This window comes from Oryctolagus cuniculus, chromosome X (assembly GCF_964237555.1).
Source record: "Oryctolagus cuniculus chromosome X, mOryCun1.1, whole genome shotgun sequence".
NCBI classification, from domain to species: domain Eukaryota; kingdom Metazoa; phylum Chordata; class Mammalia; order Lagomorpha; family Leporidae; genus Oryctolagus; species Oryctolagus cuniculus.
The window spans coordinates 33413483-33434560 of record NC_091453.1 but is presented as its reverse complement, the minus strand read 5'-3'; the positions used below and the strand labels follow the sequence as shown (position 1 = coordinate 33434560).

At 42.7% G+C, this 21078-nt stretch overlaps 1 protein-coding gene and 1 non-coding gene across 3 annotated transcripts in view; one reads left to right on the top strand and one right to left on the bottom strand.

The window, feature by feature from the left end:
- ZNF81 (zinc finger protein 81) overlaps positions 1-3473 on the bottom strand; it is a 57593-nt gene extending 54120 nt beyond the window's left edge. Inside the window, exon 1 of one of the 2 annotated variants that reach the window (XM_008272556.4) lies at positions 3339-3473. The gene's annotated coding sequence lies outside the window, so the exon portion shown is untranslated. The remainder of the gene's footprint in view (positions 1-3338) is intronic. The other variant, XM_070067002.1, reaches the window with a different exon arrangement.
- A 15063-nt stretch (positions 3474-18536) lies between these two features.
- On the top strand, positions 18537-18643 carry LOC127485008 (U6 spliceosomal RNA). The gene has a single exon (XR_007912217.1). It is a non-coding gene; the product is annotated as a U6 spliceosomal RNA (small nuclear RNA).
- The last annotated feature ends 2435 nt before the right edge of the window (positions 18644-21078 follow it).

The window sequence follows — 21078 nt, the reverse complement described above, 5'->3', positions numbered from 1 at the left end:
TCAGTAAAATTGATAATCCTCTACCAGGACTGACAAAGATAAAAAGAGAATACAGAAATTACCAACATCAGAAATGAAACAGAGATATAACTGCAGATACTACAGCCATTAAAAGGACAGTAAGAAAATACCACAACGTTATGCACATAAATTCAACAAGCTGAATGAAACAGTCCAACTTCTTCTAAAACACAAATTACCATGACTCATCCACTATTAAATAGATAATATGAAAAGTAATTAAACAGATAATCTGAATGGTTATATTACTACAAAAAGCTTCCAAATGGAAATTTTCAGGCCCAGATGGTTTCACTGAAGACGCTACCAAACATTTAAAGAAAAATTAGCTCTGATTCTACATAATCTCTTCCAGAACACAGAAGAGGAGAAAGCAGTCCTCAACTCATTCTGAGTCCAATTTTACCCTAAAACCCAAACCACACAAACACATTGCAAAAAAAGAAAACTATACATCACTATCTCTCTTGAACTTAGATGCAAAACTTTTCAAAAAAAGTATTGGCTAATCAGTTCCTTCAATATATCCAAAGAATTATATGTCATATCTAAGTGGGGTTTCTTTTAGGAATATAGTAAGACTGGTTCAACATTCAAAACTTAATGCATAGTAACAGGCTAAATGAGAAAAATCCAGAGATCATATAAATTCATACAGTATTGACAAAATTCAACATCCATAATGCTAAAACTCACAGAAAATTAGGAACAGAGGGGAACCTCTCAACCAGATCAGGAACATCTGGGGAGAGAGGGAGAGAGAGCGAGAGCGAGAGCCCACCTCCAACCAACACTGTCATGGTAAGAGGCTGAATACTTTACCCCTAAAATTGGGAACAATGCAAGGACATCCACTCTCACCACTCTCATTCAACATAGTACATATACACAGAGCATCTCATATCTGAAAATCCAAAACCCAAAATTTTCTGAGGCCACAAATAGAAAATCCCACACTTGACTTCATGTGACAGGCCATAGTCAAAATGCAGGTGCACAGGCCGGCGCCGCGGCTCACTAGGCTAATCCTCCGCCTTGCGGCGCCGGCACACCGGGTTCTAGTCCCGGTCGGGGCGCCGGATTCTGTCCCGGTTGCCCCTCTTCCAGGCCAGCCCTCTGCTGTGGCCAGGGGGTGCAGTGGAGGATGGCCCAGGTGCTTGGGCCCTGCACCCCATGGGAGACCAGGAGAAGCACCTGGCTCCTGGCTCCTGCCATCGGATCAGCGCGGTGCGCCGGCCGCAGCGCGCCGGCTGCGGCGGCCATTGGAGGGTGAACCAGCGGCAAAGGAAGACCTTTCTCTCTGTCTCTCTCTCTCACTGTCCACTCTGCCTGTCAAAAAAAAAAAAAAATGCAGGTGCACTAAAAATATTGTGTAAAATTATCTTTAGTCTAACTGTATATGTTGGATATGAAATATAAATGAATTTTATGTTTAGACTTGGGTCCTTCCTCCAACATATCTTATTTTATATATATATATATATGTACATGTACATATATATATATATGTATTCCCAAATCAGAAAAATTCCAAAATCTGGAACACTTCCATTCCCAAGCATTTTGGATACGGGATACTTGATCTGTACTGGAAGTTCTAGCCAGCATAACGAAACAATAAAAAAGTGCACAGAGATTGGAGAGGAAGAAATAAAACTGCCCATTTATTTGTATATGACATGCTTGTTCATGAAAACAGAAACAAAACATCTACCAAAAAAAAAAGATGTTTAAAACAAATAATTGAATTGAGCAAAATTGTAGATAAGAGATCAACACAAAATATTCATCTGTAGGAGCTGGCACTGTAGCATAGAAGGTTAAGCTTCTGCCTGCAGTGTCAGCATCCCATATGGGTGCCGGTTCGAGTTCCAAGTGTTCCATTTCTGATCCAGCTCCCTGTTAATGTGCTTGAGAAAGCAGCAGCGGAGGGTGGCCCAAGTGCTTGGGCTCCTGCACTCGCATGGGAGATGCGGAAGAAGCTCCTGGCTCCTGGCTCCTGGCTCCTGGCTCCTGGCTTTGGTCTAGCTCAGCCCTGGCTGTTGTGGCCATTTGGAGAGTGAACCAGCAGATGGAAGATTGATCTCTCTCTCTGTATTTCTGCCTTTCAAATAAATAAATAAAATCTTTTTAAAAAATACTCAACTATATTCCTGTACAAAAGCAGCAAACATGTGGAAACCAAAATTTAAAAGACAAGGTCATTTACAACCATTCCAAAAAAAATTAAGTACTTAGGTAGGAACTTAACAAAACATGTGGAGAACTTGTATGCTGAAAATTACAAGCTATGAAAGAAATCAAAGATCTTAATAGACATGCATACTGTGTACATAGATTAAAAGACTTGACATAGTTAAGGTGTAAATTCTTCCCAAGATGTTAATACCAGTAGAGGTTTAACACAATTCTTATCAAAATCCAAGCAAGATGTTTTGCAGATAAAAACAAAATTACTCTGAACTGTATATGGAAAAGCAAAGGAAGTGGAAGTGCTAAAACCATTTTGAAATAGAATAAAGTGGGAGGAATCACTTTACCCGATTTTAAGACTTGTACAATTATTGTAATCTAGGTAGTGTGGCACTCCAGGCAGAGGGATAGCACATGGATCAATGGAACAGAATAGACAACTCTGAACCCCCTCACAACTACAGCCAATTTATTTTTTGACTAAGGTGAAAAATATATCAATGGAAGAATAGGCTTTTCAAAAAGCTGCTGGAGCAACTGGGCATCCATATGTGAATAAACACACTTTGATCTAATGTCGCACTTTATACAAAAATTAACTCACAACAGATCACTGACAGTAGTTAAGAGAAATGAACAAATCACCATCACAGTGGAGAATGTCTGTTTTCTCTCTCAGTAATAGAAGGAGAAGACAAAAAGAGGACCAAATTTTTGTATGACAACCAGATAATTAGGTATTATTTTCGAGTTATACACAGGGCATTTCAAAAAATTCACAACGGACTAGGCCATAAGTATCTTCATCTTTCAAGGAATGAGCTTCATTGTAGACATTTTCCTGACACAGAAAGCTACGGATAGAAATCCACTAAAAAGGTAAACTTTTGGAAACTGAAAACGCACTTCTAAATAACTGCTGGGTAAATGACAAATTTCTTTAAAAAAAGAAACCACCCTTAAAACGTAATGCATCAAACCCAGTGGGTCTTAGAGTGAACTTTAAGACCTTAACATTGAAATGAGAAAAAAAAAAAAAAGCCAGCAAAATAATGAGAGAATCATCCAACTCAAGTTAGACGAACGATTCCATCACTGACCACACAGAATCCCCCAGCACTCACCCTCCCAGGCCGCCCGTCATTGAGCCTTGAATCCTCTTGACAACTATTAAACCGAGGCTGAGAACCGCAGCCGCTTCCGGTCACCACCTCTAGCACCACCCCTTCTCGGGTTGGGGGCTTATCACCGGGCGGGGGAGATGAGGGAAGGGGGGGAGGTGGGGGGAGGACCCACGCATGCGCAATACCACTTACGAAGCCTCTGCTAGCCAAGAGTCAACATGGAGGTGTTACGGTATCTATGCTTTTGGTTCAGGGTGCTCATTGTCCCTCGGCAGCATTGTCAGGCGGGGAACATGGCTGCGCCCAGTTCCCGATTCCCTATGGGATACGCCATGTTGGAGGAGTGTCCATTCCGTACCGGGGATGAGGACTCCTCTAAACTCTGGGAGTAGAGGGGTGGAGCTGTCCCGCTGGCGGTAGAGAGTGGGGAGGGGCGGGGGCATTTCTCCGGACCGGCTTGCTGGAGGATGGGGATCTGTTTTGTGTAATTTGGTTCAGAGAAGCTCCATAGCCTTTTGGAAAGACGCAGGGGCGCCTGCGGCTATTTCCTGGCAGATACCATGGGGTGAGAAGGGGGGAGTCAGGCTGTTTCCTGGAGCATACTATGAAAGAAGAAGGGGGGGGGGAATCAGGGCTGTGTGAGCCCTTGTGAGATACACTGCGGGGGAGGGGCCGCCGCTGTGGCGTAGTAGGTAAAGCCATAGCCTAAAGTGCCGGCATCCTTTACAGCCAGTTCGAGTCCCGGCTGCTCCACTTCCGATCTGGCTCTCTGCGAAAGTCTTTCTGAAGCTTCCAGTGGGAAAAGGACCTAGGTACTGCGAAAACTTCCTGGAAAGTGGAATTTAAAAGTAAATTTACTGAGGTGCAAAATAGACTCACTAAACACAGGAAAAGGTAGTTTTCTTACAGGATTTTGAGGAATGGGGGAATTTCAGAGAATTCAATGATGTAGTGTTTTGGTGAGCTCAAAACAAAGCAGGGATTTGCCAGAGGGTCAATCTCGGGTCTGCACCAGAAGCGAACCCACAGTTGGCCAAGGGATCATGTCGAACACTGTGTCCAGATATCCTCTATCCGAAGCTCTGAACCGGGCTTGCTTTCCTGTATCTAAGTGACTTAGAATCTCCCGTAAGAGTCAAGTGTTTCATTCTTAGGTGTATAATGTTAAACAGCAAAGTGTCTGGTAGTCTATGATTAAAGAGAAAAAACTTTTTCGTTGACTAGTGTAACGCCATAAAGAACCCCTTCTCTGAGCAGTGCTCACTCAGTGTCCTGGTACTTTATGGCATTAGAACATAGCATATCCTTAGGAGAAGTAATGTTTCCTGTTAGCTTTGTGTCTGGCTTTATCGGTACCTGTTCTTCCAGCCTGTTGAATAACAGGGCAGATGGTGTGTAGTCTGATTTCTTTTTTACTTTGAGAAGGAGTGGACTCTCTGATTATCCCGGATTCTCTTTCTGCCCCTGCATCCCTAGTGTGGGTGTTTGTAGAATAAATAAAAGAAAGCAGAAATGGAATCAGTGGAAGCACATTTGTCACAAATATACTTCTCTTTGAGTGCCAAGAATCATCCCTAATGTTGTTGGGTGGAAGAATAGTATTATGGGCATGTTTTTGTTTTTTTAAAAAAAGTCTGTTAGACCAATTTACAGGAGAAGGAAATAGAGCCAATAAACATATAAAGAGATGCTCAAAGACATTAGTGATCAGAAAAAAATACAAGTCAAGATATAATGCGATGCTGTTTGAATAAGTGCGGAAACCTGACAATACCAAGAGTTGGATGTTATGTGACCGACCCACAGGATCTTCTTGTTCTGCTGAAGAAATATAAGTCAATGAAACCACTTGAGAAAATAATTTCGCATTCACTCTTTTTAAAAATATTTTTATGTGTGTATGTATTTATTTATCAGAACTATAGCGAGGGAGGGGGAGAGATCTTCCACCCACTGGTTCACTCTGCAATAGCAGGGCCTGGGCCAGACCAGAGCCAGGAGTCAGAGCCAGGAGCCAGGAGCCAGGAGCCAGGAGCCGGGAGCCAGGAGCCAGGTCTCCCACATGGCCGGCAGGGGCCACCTTCTGCTGCTTTCCCAGCCACATTAGCAGGGAGCTGGATTAGAAGTGGAGCAGCACAGACCCCTACTGCCTTCTGTGAATGAGTTTTCCAAGGCTGTCTATTTACTTTCATTGTTCTTTTCCTGTTTTCAAGTTTTACTCTTTTTTCAAGGATTATTTATTTGAAATTCAGAGTTACACACACACACACATACACACACACACACACAGAGAGAGAGAGAGATCTTCCATCCTCTGGTTTACTTCCTAGATGGTTGTAATGGCTGGGGTTGGGCCAGGCCAAAGCCAGGAGCCAGGATGCCCAAGCACTTGGGCCATCCTCCACTGCTTTCCCAGGCTGGGACTTGAACTGGTGCCCATACAGGATACCAGCACTGCAGGTGGCAGCTTTACGCACTGCACCACAGCACTGGCCCCTTGGCATTCCCTCTTACAGTGATGTTGCATACCTCGCAATCCTGCACATCTATTCTTAGGAATGTATTCAATAAAAACACTTGGTATCCTATTCACAACACCACATTTTGGATCAAAAACGGATGCTCATTGACAGAAGTCAAAATAAATGACTGGGCCAGGCATTTGGTCTAGCAGTTAAGCCAGCAGTGAGGGTGCCTGTGTCTCTCACCTGAGAGCCCGGATTCCATATGTGGCTCAGGCTCCTGAGTCGAATTTCATGTAAATGCAGACCTTGGGAGGCAGTGGTGACAGCTCAGGCAGTTGGGCTCCTACCACCCCTGGGGAATACCTGCATTAAGCTTCCAGCTTCTGGCTTTGTCCTTCTCCTTTTTGTCAGAATTTGGGGAGTAAATCAAAGGACAGGATCTCTCTCTCTCTCTCTCTCTGTATGTGTTCTTGCTCTCTCAAATATATATATAAGACAATAATGTTTAAAAGCATAAGTTTAAAAAAGGGAACGAACTAGATCACTGCCCAACAATGTGGAAAAATAGGAATGGGAAAACTGTAATCCCAAAAGATTATATAAACTATAACACACTTTCATAAAATTGAAAGCTACTAACATATAAAACATGAACTATTGAGGATTTTTGTGTAGTTGCAATAAAATGATATAAAAAGGAAATTAAAAATTGATGCACTTTGGATTCAGGATGATGTTTGCCTCAGTTGAAGGGAGGCAGGGCAATGAATTGAAGGAACTACATGGATAGTTGGAAGTTATTTTCAAGGTTACCTTTTCTTTCGGATGGAAAGCGTGTACGTGCTAATTGTATTATTAAAAGTAAATATTTTAAAAGATTTTTAAAGAATTAACATGTGAACTAAATCTCTAAATAAAAAAGAGGGTATGGAGACAAGTACTATCCCTTCTGTAAATTGGGACAAGAAAATTTTTAACCCCAGCCCGAGATGCCACCTAGTGGTGGGATGAGCAAGGAGGCAGGAGCCCCACGCCCTTAATACCTAACCGATGCCACTGGCAAACATACTCTGGCTGATTCCATTACTCACAAATTTGCTCAAATGTCTTTTTTCCCCCAAAGGTCTTTCTTCTCTGAGTTACCGCATCTTCACCATGTTTGTGTTTTCTCCGTAACCTTTCTTTCTTTCTTTTTTTTTTTTATTATTTGACAGGTAAAGTTACAGAGACAGAGAGAAAGGTCTTCCTTCCGTTGGTTCACCCCCTAAATGGCCGCTACAGTCGGCACTGCGCCGATCCGAAGCCAGGAGCCAGGTGCTTCCTCCTGGTCTCCCATGTGGGTGCAGGGGCCCAAGGACTTGGGCCATCCTCCACTGCACTCCCGGGCCACAGCAGAGAGCTGGACTGGAAGGGGGGCAATACGGACTAGAACCCAGCGCCCATATGGGATGCCGGCGCCGCAGGCGGAGGATTAACCAAGTGAGCCATGGCGCCAGCCCTTCTTTTTTTTTTTAATCAGAAATTCTCTGACGGCTCATTTACCTGTTCATGATATTAATACGGTGCTTTCTGATTCTCACATATATGAAGTAATCAGCTATTTTAATTTTAGTAGTTTTACTGCACAATGTAAAGGGCACCAACACACACACATGCGCACATGTCATTTTCTTACAATATTATTTATTCCCTCCAAAAGACTGTGTAGCATCCCTGGATGATACAACTGATAAAATTAATTTAGTATAAGTAATACAGGGAATACTAAAGAGATAAAGAATTTATAAGTATTTAAGACCCCACGTGTTTATTTATTACTTACTGATTGCTAGGCATTGTTTTGTATACTTAATTTTTGGTGGAAACAAAGCAGCCCCCAAATCGCTAACTTCATGGAGCTGACATCCTAGTGAGAAATAGAGGCAATCGCATTTTTAAGGTGAAAATTATATTATTTGTTAAATGGTGATAATGGCTACAGAGAGGATGTGGATAGCGTAGCATGGGGTTGGAAATACTGGGGAAACTTCTGCTTCAAATAGGAAGGTCATATCATTGACTTCCAAAGAAGGCTAGTCAAGAATCTTCATGCACATGTACATATGTACATATGCAGTTGAAAATGAGGATGAATGCAAAGTCAGGGTATTTTATCCGCAGCTAAGATTATGACGAGCACCTGTGTTCCGGAAGTAGCTGCAAGAAGTAATGTACGTGAATGTGAGGGCGATCTGGCTGCGACATCTGTCACCCCACTGATCGCCAGGGTTGATTCAGCTGATTTGGCTGGCTAGGCGGGTGTCTCCTTCCTCCCTCACCTCCCCATGTACATCCCTCCAGAAGCTGCACACTCGGTTGGAGAGGTGACGTTCCCTGCTAAGAGGAAGACCGGTCTTCGGTCAAGGGTGTAAGAGTAGCTGTGTTCGCCTGCTAGAACCTCCAAACAAGCTCTCAAGAAATAATGTACAGCCGCAGTCTTCGGATTAGTTTTGTCTTGTATGCCTTTCTTTAGCTCCCCAGATACCTAAACGCCACCTCCACGTGTGATCCTTGTCTTCTTCGCCCGGCCTTTTGGCAAGAGAGCAGTCTGCCTGCCTCCTCTCCCCCCATCCTTGTACTCTGGACCGCATGCCAGGCTGCCTCTTCAAAGACCTCCCTTTCTTGTTTCTCCTTCCCTGATATTCTGCGCACCTCCGTGTTGCCTTCTCCCATGGTTTTAGATGCAGTCCTCATGAATCTGCCACCACTGAAAAAAATCATCGTGTTCTACCCTTTCATTTCGTTTCGGAACTGTCGTCAACAACCTGCCTCCCATGGTTACCTGCCTGTTGACTGTGCCATCAGACTCTGTCCTCTTGCTCATTAGCCTGTGCCTCAGTCCCACTGTTCTCTTTCTGCTGTTCATGGTTGCAATGAGCTACTTTTAGCATTTAATTTTATTTGTTGTCTGTGTGGGGTTCCCTTCTCTGAATTGCTTCTTCCTATTGTTATACCCATCTGGAATCACAAATCTTTGGGTCATTTTCTTGCTGATTTGTACCTTGTTTTCTTATTATTTTTTTAAAAGATGTATTGATTTATTTGAAAGAGAGAGAGAGAGAGAAAGGAGAGGAGAGGAGAGGAGAGGAGAGGAGAGGAGAGGAGAGGAGAGGAGAGGAGAGGAGAGGAGAGGAGAGACAGAGAGATCTTCCATCTGCTGGTTCACTTCATGAATGGTCACAATAGCCATCCAGGGAGCTGGATTAGAAGTGGAGCAGCTGGGACTCCAAGCAGCATCTATATGGTTTCTTATCTTTACAGACTTTTCTTCCCTCCATTTCCTTTAACTTTGGAATCTTAAGTAGGACTCTTACTTTCTTCTGCTCTTTCCTCTATATAATATCCTCCTTGAAGGAGACTTATATTTTATTCCCCTATTCTATTGACTCATATACTTGTTGTTATAACTGTGCTATTGTACCACATTTACCACTTTTTTTTTTTAATTTGACAGGCAGAGTGAATGGCAGGCAGACAGAGAGAAAGAGATCTTCCATATACTGATTTACTTCCCAAATATCCTTAACAGCTGTGGCTGGACCAGGTCAAAGCCCAGAGCCCAGAACTCCATCTAAGGTCTTCCATGTGGTTGGGAGGAAATCAAGTCCTTGGGCTATCATCTGCTGCCTCCCGGGAGCATTAGCACTACACTGGATCTGAAGCGGAGCAGCCAGGACTTAAACTGGTGCTCTGATATCAGATGCACGTGTCCCAGGCTGTAGCTTAATCTGTGGCACTACAATGCCTGCCCTGGCTTTTGAGAATTTAGAGCTTTGCTGATCCAGATCCAAGTTTTACCTTTTCCATAAAATTTGAGCCTTAATTTTTCCAGCATCTAATATTCTTTCCTCATCTCTCATCCCACAGAGAACTCGGAACAAATCATTTCCCCCTTTTATTCTAGTTTGAAACTAAAATTTTTGAGAAGAGACTGGCATTTTGGCACAGTGGGTTGACACTACCAGCATCCCATATGAGCACTGGTTCGAGTCCCAGCTGCTCCACTTCTCATCCAGCTCTCTGTTAATGTGCCTGGGAAAGCAGTGGACGATGGCCCAAGCGCTTGGGCCCCTGTACCCATGTGAGAGACCCAGATGGAATTCCAGGCTCCTGGCTTCAGGTTGGCCCAGCCCCAGCTGTTGCAGCCATTTGGGGGAGTGAACCAGTAGATCGAAGATCTTTCATTCTCCTCTTCTCCCTTTCTCTCTCTCTCTCTCTCTCTTTTGCTCTGCCTTTCAAATAAATAAATGAATCGTGAAAAAGTTTCGTGAGATACTACAGCCACAGGGTTTGATATTCAAAACCTTATGACAGTGTATAATGAAAAATCTCTCTCTCATCTGTGGCCCCCATTTTCCTCCCCAGGGACTATGATGTTGATAGCTGCTTAGGTCTCCCAGAAATATTGATACACAAATGTATTCACATTGTATGATACATGGCGATTTCCTTCGCACATCTTCTTAGCAATCCTTAAGTCTAAGGGCAATGGCAATATTTTATTCTTTATTTTTCTAATGGAGGGAGAAACTAGTTCAAATATTGAAATTATTCATTTTGCAGAAATAGGAAAACTAAGGTGTTTTGTTTCAGTAGGATTTTTTAAAGCGTGTTGAAAAAAATTCAAAGGGACAGATTGTTGGTGGGCAGAGAAAACATGGTTTGAAAACAAAATAATTCAGCCCTTGTTCATTAATCATTCCAGTAATATGGACAACCAATATTGAAAAAGCATTAAAATGGATAGAATAGCTTGTGTCTGCTTTTAAAATTTGGAGAAAGAAAATAATGTCTCACTAGATGTGAGGAAAGATTGTAAAGTTTGTTTGCAGAGCTTAGGACTTTTAACTGATCCACGAATCACATATACATAGGGAATTGGCAAAAAGGAGCAGAAAAAGGTAAGCTTGATAGAGGAATATATGAACGATGAGTGGATTGGAGAATAAGCTGGATGTTTTGACTCCATGTGGCTTGTAACTAAATATGTGGAGTCTAGGAAAAGGTTTGGGGATATATATATACACACACACACACACACACACACACAGAGTTTGAAAAAGTTCCCAGTCCATGTCTGTGAAGTGGCAGGCATGTTTAAAAATATACAGAATATATTAAAGGAGTTTTATTGATATAAAAGTACAGCACAAGAGTGAAAGAATAATGAGGTTTTGGGGACAAGACAAGGTTCTGAATGCCAATATTTCAGTCCAAGAGAGGAAAACAAAGTGGATTCCATGACCAGATCATGCTCAGTATCTTTGTTCTTTTCTTAAAAAAAAAAAAAAAAAACCTGTATATTTGAAATTCATGAAACTTGAATAACTTAAATAAAATTAAAAACAAAGAAACAAAAGCCATTTATTTATTTATTTGAAAGGCAAAGTTACAGGGAGAGAGGGAGAGAGAGAGATTATCTTTCATCTACTGGTTCACTCCCCAAATGGCTGCAATGGCCAGAGCTGGGCTTGGCTGAAGCCAGGTGACTGGAACTCCATCTACATGGGTAGCAGGGGCCCAAGCACTTGGGCCATCCTCTGCTGCTTTCCCAGGTGCATTAGCAGGGAGCTGGATCAGAAGTGGAGCAGCCAGGTCTCAAACCTGTGCTCCCATAGGGGATGGTAGTTGCAGGTGGTGGCTTAACCGGTTGTGCCACAATGCTGGCCCCATGCTGTGACTTTCTTCAAAGCATTACCCTTCACTGACCATAGCAACATGTCTGGGGAGGACTGTGATGTGTACCACCATCCGGGGGAGTTAGCTAATGATTGACTTGTACAGGAGTACAGGAAACATGTTTCTCCTTCAAGATAGTACAACTTCATGGTACAATCCACAATCAAGGAGCCCCTCCCCTCCCTCCACTCCTTTGCTCTGGATCTGGCCCAGGCTTGAGTGTACATGAAACCACAGCCTTGCAATAACTTTTTATGCTTCCGTGTTCTTCTTCCCTTACAAGTTCAGCCTAAAGAACACACCCGCAATAGATCACAAGTATCCAGATACCTTTCCTAGTCTCTGTGTATGCAGGGAACGAAAGCTAAAATAGTATCATAGGTTTATAGAGCCCAAACTAAAAAGAAGCTGTTCGAATTTGATGCTTTAGGAAAAGACTTCCCATAAAAAGCAACATAATATAAACTGATATCAATCTGTTATTGAAAAAGAATATGGAAATTTATGTAAATCCTTTTTCCATTTTCTGTGAAATGTTGAGTGTTTTATAGTATCAACAAACCATATTCTAGGATAGCTAAGTAGTATATAAGATTTAGACATATCCTAATTTAAGAAAATATGTTCCAAAAAATATTGCATAACAGGAGGCGTAGTATGTGCTTCAGATCTTTTTTAATTTGACATAATTGTGCCTATTAAATATGCTCCTTATTGTGAATTTCTAGAAAAAGATTCCACAATAAAACCATGATTTTGATTTCATTATGCATATAGAGATCTATTTTTGTGTGCATGCATAAATACAATCCTATCAAACCAGCATTTATATTATAGTGCTTTTTCTTTTACTGTAGGCATACGCGAAAATACATAGACACAATGCTGACATTCTCACTAGATTTTATTATGAAGCACTTTTTTGTCGCTCCCCCATTCGCGGAGGAACGACACAGGACCCTGCGCTGTTCTTTTGTCTGCTCGGCCCTTCCCGGGTTGGCTGGCAACCCCTCCACCTCCGTGGAAGGGCGGTTCCCCCTGCCACTTTCCCCACTTCCACGGGGGAGCGGCACACCACCGGCCGGCTCTCTCGGGGGCTGCTCAGATGTTATCCGGATGTTCCCCTTAGATGTTCCTGGTGCATGTTGTCTCTCTCCTCCTTTATAGTCCTCTTCCGCCAATCCCAACTCTGCTACCCACACGCTGAGCACGCTGCTCTCCTCCAATCAGGAGCAGCTCCTGCAGGTTATTGGTTGAACTGGAGGCAGCTGTGTAGAAGTTGTTTACTCCTCTCCCAGCGCCATATTGTGGGAGAGCAGATGCGTAGAATAAGTCTTAATTCCAGTAACTTAGTCTAGTCCGAGTTGCTCCCCACACTTTTTCTCTTTTATTCTCTCAATTTCTTCTTCCCTTCATTCTACCTATAACTATATCTGCAATCCTCCTTGCAGATAAGCAGCTGTAACCATCAAGTAGGAAAACACTTCACTCTTATTTCCGTGTTATATATTTCATACATAGATATCTCCGGTATTATGCACTTACATTCTTTTTTATTTTACAAAAATGAGATCATATCAGCAACAGTTCTCTGCATCTTGACCTTTTCACTGAATAACATTTTTAGATTATTGCATAAAAATTCATATGGTGGAATTCCCTACAATTATTCTTCTGTGTTTAAGTCAAAAACTTCTCTGGATCTGGAAACTGCCTGAGGTTTGTCTCATCTAGTCTGAGTTCCGCTAGGTGGCGCTGTGGCTGGGCCAACTCTGCTACTGATGCCTCACTGAAGCTAAGGCTGGAAAGCCACAATTACCTGGTGTCTTATAGTAGTGCAAAGGGGCAAGAACACCAGCGAAAACAGACAAGGCTTCTTAAGGTCTAGTCTCAATGGGCCGGCGCCGCGGCTCACTAGGCTAATCCTCCGCCTAGCGGCGCCGGCACACTGGGTTCTAGTCCCGGTTGGGGCGCCGGATTCTGTCCCGGTTGCCCCTCTTCCAGGCCAGCTCTCTGCTATGGCCAGGGAGTGCAGTGGAGGATGGCCCAAGTGCTTGGGCCCTGCACCCCATGGGAGACCAGGAAAAGCACCTGGCTCCTGGCTCCTGCCATCGGATCAGCGCGGTGCGCCGGCCGCAGCGGCCATTGGAGGGTGAACCAACGGCAAAGGAAGACCTTTCTCTCTGTCTCTCTCTCTCACTGTCCACTCTGTCTGTCTGTCAAAAAAAAAAAAAAAAAAGGTCTAGTCTCAGAAATGGCATGCTACTTCTACCCATATGCTATTAATCAAAGCAAATCACACGGTAAGCATGAAGTCAAGGGGGCAAGGGTCTGGAAGCAGGGAATGGCAAAAAATTGGAAACAATCCTTGAACCTCCCACAACCCATGGGATGGTCACACACCTCTTTCCCTGACTTTTTTCTGCAATAAAAAATTATAGCATAGAAGTTAAGAGAATCAACTCGGATACCAGATTGCCTAAATTTCTTAAGGGAAAATAAGCTAGAAAACCCTAAAAAAGAAAAACAATGATGGGGATTAATTCCACTAGGTATTGAAACATACTACAAAACCCCTGTTAGAACCATGTGATGTTTAACTATACACATGAATATACAAATCAGTGAAACAGAGCAAAAAATCCAGAAATAGATAGAAATCCCCAAATCTCAAAGAGAATTCTGTATATGATTGAAATGGCATCTTCAAATCATGAGGAACAATGATGAACTTTGAAATAGTATATTTGTTTTCCAGGATTGAAGTAACTAGTTGCTACAATCTGGGTAGTTTATTCTCTAATGATCCTGAAAACTAGAAGTCCCAAATCAAAGCATCAGCAGGACTAGTTCCTTCTGGGGGCTTGAAGGACTGGCTACACTATTCCTGTTTCCTAGGTTCAGGTGGTTCTGGGAGTTCTAAGTGTTCCTTGATTTATAGATGAATCACTCCAATCTCTGTCTCTTCATGTCACCTTCTCTGCAACTTTCTCATCTTCTGATAGAAGGGTGCTTGTCATTGGGTTTAGGACCTACCCAGTTAAACACAAGGTGGTCCCATCTCTAGATCCTTAACTTAATTACATATACAAAGATCCTTTTTCCAAATAAGGCCACATACATAGATTGTGGAAATATATTTTTTGGTAGATACTATTTAACCCATTAGAAACAGATTAAATTGGATCCAAACCTTACACTACATACATGAACAAAATCCAGATGGATCAGATAAATGTAAAAATGAAACCACTCATTCTCTATCACTATGCCTCTAAATTAAATACATTTTTATTTTTTAAAGATTTATTTATTTATTTGAAAGACAGTTACAGAGAGATAGAGGCAGAGAAAGGAGGGAGAGAAAGAAAGATTGATCCTCCATCTGCTGGTTCACTCCCCAGATGGCTGCAACATCTGGAGCTGCGCTGGTCTGAAGCCAGGAGCCAGGAGCTTCTTCCGGGTGTCCCACGGGGGTGCAGGGGCCCAAGGACTTGGGCCATCTTCTACTGATTTCCCAGGCCACAGCAGAGAGCTGGACTGAAAGTGGAGTAGCCAGGTATCAAACTGGGCACCCATATGGGATCGCCAGTGTCGCAGGCAGTGGCTTAGCCTGCCATGCCACAACACCGACCTCTAACAATGTTCTTGAATCCGTTAGAAAGCTGAAATGGTGGGGCACACCACTACTGTAAACCTGGAGACAGGCACCTTCGGAGGAAAACAGGACCCGAGAATTTGTTACGTGGCGCAGATGCCAACTGAATGCCATATTAAGCTAGTAAGAAGTTTACACTGGAACTTTCGATGAATTCCTAAATCACATGCAGATTAGTTTGAGTGTGTGACGTTCCTGAGGACTGCAGACGTCGCTGGTTGCACCCTTTTGCAGGCTTTTCCTCCAGGAACCCGACAAGGTTCTTCCAGTGGCAGAGTCTAAAGAAAGTTCCCCCTTTCCATGGTGTTCACCAGGGGGAGGGAAGAGAATAAACCACGGTAAAATCCATCCAAATACTTTCATTTCTTATAAAACAGGAGGCTTAATCTGCTGGGGAAAATGAATCTAAATCTACACCCCGAGGGCACTGGTGACATTTTAGTACCCCTGGGGAAAGGAGCAGGGTAAAAGTCAATTTCTAACCCGCGTTTACCCTCTCCACACACACACACACACACACACACACACACACACACACATACATACAGGTCCATAGCACCTGCCAAAGATTCCTCCATTAAAACATCAGAGATGACTCTCACAAACAACCCCCCACCACCACCCTAACAAGCAAAAGTAATTGGGGCACAGCTGGGAGACTTTCGAGTGACAGATTGTCTCTAGGTAGCAACACTAAGGGAAGATTCGAAGACAAGCAGCGAGAGAAAAACAAGGGATGCCAGAAGAATTGGAAATTTTTGGTGCCCATAGCAACAACAAACTAAACACAGCCCAACTCCTGATTTTTTACAAACGTTTTGGTTAACCCATAATTGTACATAATCATTAGGTACCATTTGCTATTTCACTGCATGTGTAAAACGAGTAATAGTCAAATCAGGGTAATTAGAATATCCATCTCCTTATTTCTTGATGTTGGTAGACTGCAAACTCCTCTATTCCCATTCTTCTAAAATATGAATGTATTTTCAAAAGCCATAGAAAATGCATAGTAACATAAAACTACAGATTTCAAATTTTTTGCACCAAAATAAACTTATCATTTAATTTCATGTTCTATAAACTTTTTGAAGTACTCTTGTATGTGCCAGGTCATTGTAAACTCTAGGAACTCTTACTGTGTTCTAGAACACAAGAGTTGATTCCTCCTAATTGTATTTTGATCCCTATTCTCCAACTTCTGGCTATCCCACCTCACCCCTAGCCTTGAAAAATCACTCTTCTCTTCTACTTTGAGATCAACGTTGAAAAACTTCCACATAGGGGCTGGCATTGTGAAGTAAAGGGTGAAGCCGCCGCCTGCAATCCCAGCATCCCCTATGGGTGCTGGTTCAAGTCTGATCCAGCTCCCTGCTAATGCACCTGCCAAAGAGTGAAAGATGTCCCAAGTCCTTGGGCCCCTGCACCCACGTGGGAGACCTGGAAGAAGCTCCTGGCTCCTGGCTTCAGCCTGGCCCAGCCCTGGCTGTTGGAGCCATTTGGAAAGTGAACCAGTGGGTGGAAGATTTTTTTTTCTCTCTCTCTCTCTCTCCCTCTCTCTGTGTAACTCTACCTTTCAAATACATATATCTAAAATAAAACTTCCACATATAAGAGAGAAAATTGTTTTTGCCTTTTTGTGCCTGGCTGATTTCCCTTAACATAAAGTTCCTTGCTTTTTAAATCTCAAGACACACACACACACACACACACACACACACACACACACGGTTCCCCAGTTTCATCCATTTTGCCACAAATGATGGCATTTAATTATTTATGGCCAAATAATATTCCATTGTGTATGTATAAAAAATATGCTTTAGTCATTCATCCACAGATGAACACCTGGGTTGATTTAATATATTAGCCACTATGAATAGTGTAGCTATAAGCAAGAAAGTGAAAGTATTTTTTTGCTATGCTAATTTCATTTTCCTTGCATATATACCTAGAAGTAGGATGGCTGGGTTATATTTCTAATTTTTTGAGGAACCTTCATAGTGTTCTCCATAATGGCTGTACTACTTCACATTCCCACCAATAGTGTACAAGAATTCTCTTTTCTGCACAGCCTCACCAGAATTTTTGTCTTTTGATACCAGCCATTGTGACTGGGGTAAGATGATGTCTCATTTTGGTTTTGATTTGCATTTCCCTGATGGCTAGTGATATTGAGCCTTTTTTCATATACTTGTACTTATTGGCCCTTTGTTATTTCTTCTTTTGAGAAATGTCTAGTCAGATTATTTATCCATTTATTTTAATATAATTTATTTATTTGAAAGGCAGAGTGACAAAGAAAGAGAGAGATCTTCCATCTGCTGGTTCATTTCCCACATGCCCACAACAGCCAGAGCTGGACCAGGCTGAATTCAGGGGCCTAGAACTCCATCCAGGTCTCCTACATGGGTGGCAGAGTCCCAAGTACTTGGGTCATCATTTGCTACTTTCCAAGATGCATTAACCTGCAGCTGGATTGGAAGCAGAGCAGCAGGGACTGGAACCAGCACTCCAATATGGGGTGCCAGTGTCACAAGCAGCAGCTTAACCCATTGCACCACAATGCTGGCACTACCCATTATTTGATTATATTTGTTATTGTTGGGTTTATCCATTCTGGTTATTAGTTCCTTGTCAGATTAAGAGTCTGAACCTATTTTTATCCATTCTGTGGGCTGTCTCTTAGTATGATATATTCCTATTTGTTTAGTTTTGCTTTTGTTAACTTTGCTTTTAGAGTCTTATTCCCCAAAAAAGTAGTGCCTATACCGATGTCCTGAAGTGTTTCCCGTATATTTTCTTCTAACAGTTTTGTAGTTTCAGAACTTACATTTGGATCTTTGATCCATTGTGAGTTGATTTTTTATAGGTGGTGAGAAATAAGGATGTAGCTTCATTCTTCTGCATATGGATATCCAGTTTTCCCAGCACCAATGCAGGTTTTTGGCACGTTTGTTGAGAATTAGTTGGCTGTAAGTGTGGGGATTTATTTCTGGGATTGCAATGCTGTCCCACTGGTTTATGTGTCAGTTTTTATGCCAGTACCACCCTGTCTTAGTTACTATAGCTATCTGGTATGTCTTAAGAGCAGGTATCACGGTGCCTCCAGCTGTGTTCTTTTTGTTCAAGATTGCTTCGCTATTTGGGATCTTTTTTACCTTCATACCAATTTTAGGATTGCTTTTTATAGTTATGTGAAGAATGTCTTTAATATTTTGGTGGGGAAGTGCATTGAATCTATAAATCACTTTGGATAGTACAGCTATCTGTGAACATGTGAAGTCTTTCCATTTTTTAAACATTTATTTATTTGAAATGCAGAGTGACAGAGAGAGAGAGAGAGAGAGAGAGAGAGTCCTTGTTTCAACAGCGCATACACTAAAATAGAAAAGACACAGAGAAGATTAGCATGGCTTCTGCAGGAGGATGACACTCAAATTCGTGAAGCATTCCATATTTTTCTGTGATGTAGTAGGTTAAGCCTCTGCTACAGTGCCAGCATCCCATATGGGCAGCGGTTCATGTTCTGACTGCTACACATCTAATTCAGCTCCATGCTACTGGTCTGGGAAAGCAGCAGAGGCTGACCCAAGTCCTTGGGCCCCTGCACCCGCATGGCAGACCTGGAAGAAGCTCCTGACTCCTGGCTTTGGATGGGCCCAGCCATTTGGGGAGTGAGCCAGCTGATGGAGGACCTCTCTCTCTCTCTCTCTCTCTCTCTGTCTCTCCCTCTCTCTACCTATAACTCTGTTTCTCAATAAAAATAAATAAATCCTTAAATAAAGAGAGAGAGTGAGAGAGAGAGAGAGAGTTCAATCACTGATTCACTCCTCAAATGCCTCCAACAGCTGAAGCTGGGCCAGGCCAAAGTCAAGAGACTTTATCTGGGTCTCCTGTGTGGATGGCAGGAACTCAAGTACTTGAGCCACCACTGGCTGCTTCCCAGGCACATTAACAGGAAGCTGGATCAGAAGCACAGAGTATCTGGGACTCACACCAGGCACTGGGATATGAGATGCAGGTGTTCCAAGTGGTGGCTTAACGCACTGTGCCACAGTGGTTACTCTCTTTCCAGTTTTGGTGGTGTTTACCTTTTAATTCCATTTTTACAAATTTTGTAAAGATTTATTTATTTAATTTAAAGGCAAAGTGGCAGAGAGAGTCACACACACACACACACACACACACACACACACAGGAGGGGCACGGGGATATATCTTCTATCTGCTGGTTCACTCCCCAAATGCTGACAACAGCTAAGGCTGGCCCAGGCTGAAACCAGGAGCCAGGAACTCCATCCAGGTATCCCATTTGGGTATTAGGGACTCAAATACTTGAGCCATCACCCTTGCTTCTCAGGTGCATTAGCAGGGACTGAATTGGAAGTGGAGTAACTGGGTTTTTCTTTGTTGAGAGACTTTTTAATGTTGAATTAATCTGATTATTCATTACTGATCTATCCAGATTTCCTATGTCTTCATGATCCAGTTTTTGCTAGATTATATGTGTTCAGTTTTCCATTTTTTGTCTACACTTTCCAATTTTTTGGCATATAGTTATTTATAATAGTCCTTAATTATTTTTAAATATTTATTTATTTATTTGAAAGAGTTACAGAGAGGCAGAAAGAGAGAGAGAGAGAGAGAGAGAGAGAGAGAGAGAGAAAGAGAGGTCTTCCATCTGCTGGCTCACTCTCCAAAATGGCCGCAATGTTCGGAGCTGTGCCTTTGGAAGCCAGGAGTCAGGAGCTTCCCCTGGGTCTCCCACACAAGTGCAAGGGCCCAAGGGCCTGGGCCATCGTCCACTGCTTTCCCAGGCATAGCAGAGAGCTGGATTGGAAGTGGAGCAGCCGGGACTTGAACCAGCACCCACATGGGATGCTGGCACCGCAGGCGGCGGCTTCACCCACTACACCACAGCGCCAACCCCCTTAATTATCCTTTGTATTTATGTGATATCAGTCTTCTTTTTCATATCTGGTTTTGTTTATTTGGGTATTCTCTCTTTCTTACTTGTTTTGTGCCACTAAAGAGCTGTCATTTTTTTTTTCAAAAGCAACTCTGTTTCATTGACCTTTTGTATTATTTTTTGGTCTGGAGTTTATTTCTGTTCTGATCTTTGTAATTTGTGTCCTTCTACTGCTTTTGCTGTATGTCAGAGTGTGGTATGTTGTGTTTCCATTTACACTTGTTTTAAGCAATATTTTCACTTTCCTTTGTGATTTCTCCAGTGGTCCATTGCTCATTCTGCAGCATACAGTTTGGTTTACATCATGTTTCGTATAATTTCTAAAGTTCCTCTTGTTGTTTTCTAGTTTGTATTCCACTGCGGTCAGAGAAGATACAGGATATCATTGTGACTTCTGTGAATTTGTTGAGACTTGTTTTGTGGCCTAACATATGGTCTCTCTGGGAGAATGATTCATGTGTTTATGAGAAGAGCGTGTTTACTGTGGCTGCTGGACTACGTGTTCTGTGAACATCTGTTAAGTGCAGTTGGTCCGGTTACATAGCTTAACTCCAATGTTTGCTTGCTGACTTCATCAAAACAAGCTGTCCATTGATGAACGCGGTGCACTCAAGTCCCAACTATTATTGTATTGGAACCTAGCCCTTCATTTAGATCTGATAATCTATGTTGTATAAAACTGGGTGCTCTGTGGGTAGGTGTTTGGCATAGTAGTTAAGATACCCCTTGAGATGCTTTTACCCATCTCCGTGTGCCTGGTTCTAGTCCCAGCTCTTCTACTCCAGATCCAGCTTCCTGCTGCTGCACACCCTGGGAAGCAGTGAGTGATGACTCATGTACTTGTGTCCCTGCCACCCACATGGGAGACCCAGGTGGAGTTCTAGGCTCCTGGCTTTGGCCTGACCCAGCCCTTACTGTTATGGGCATT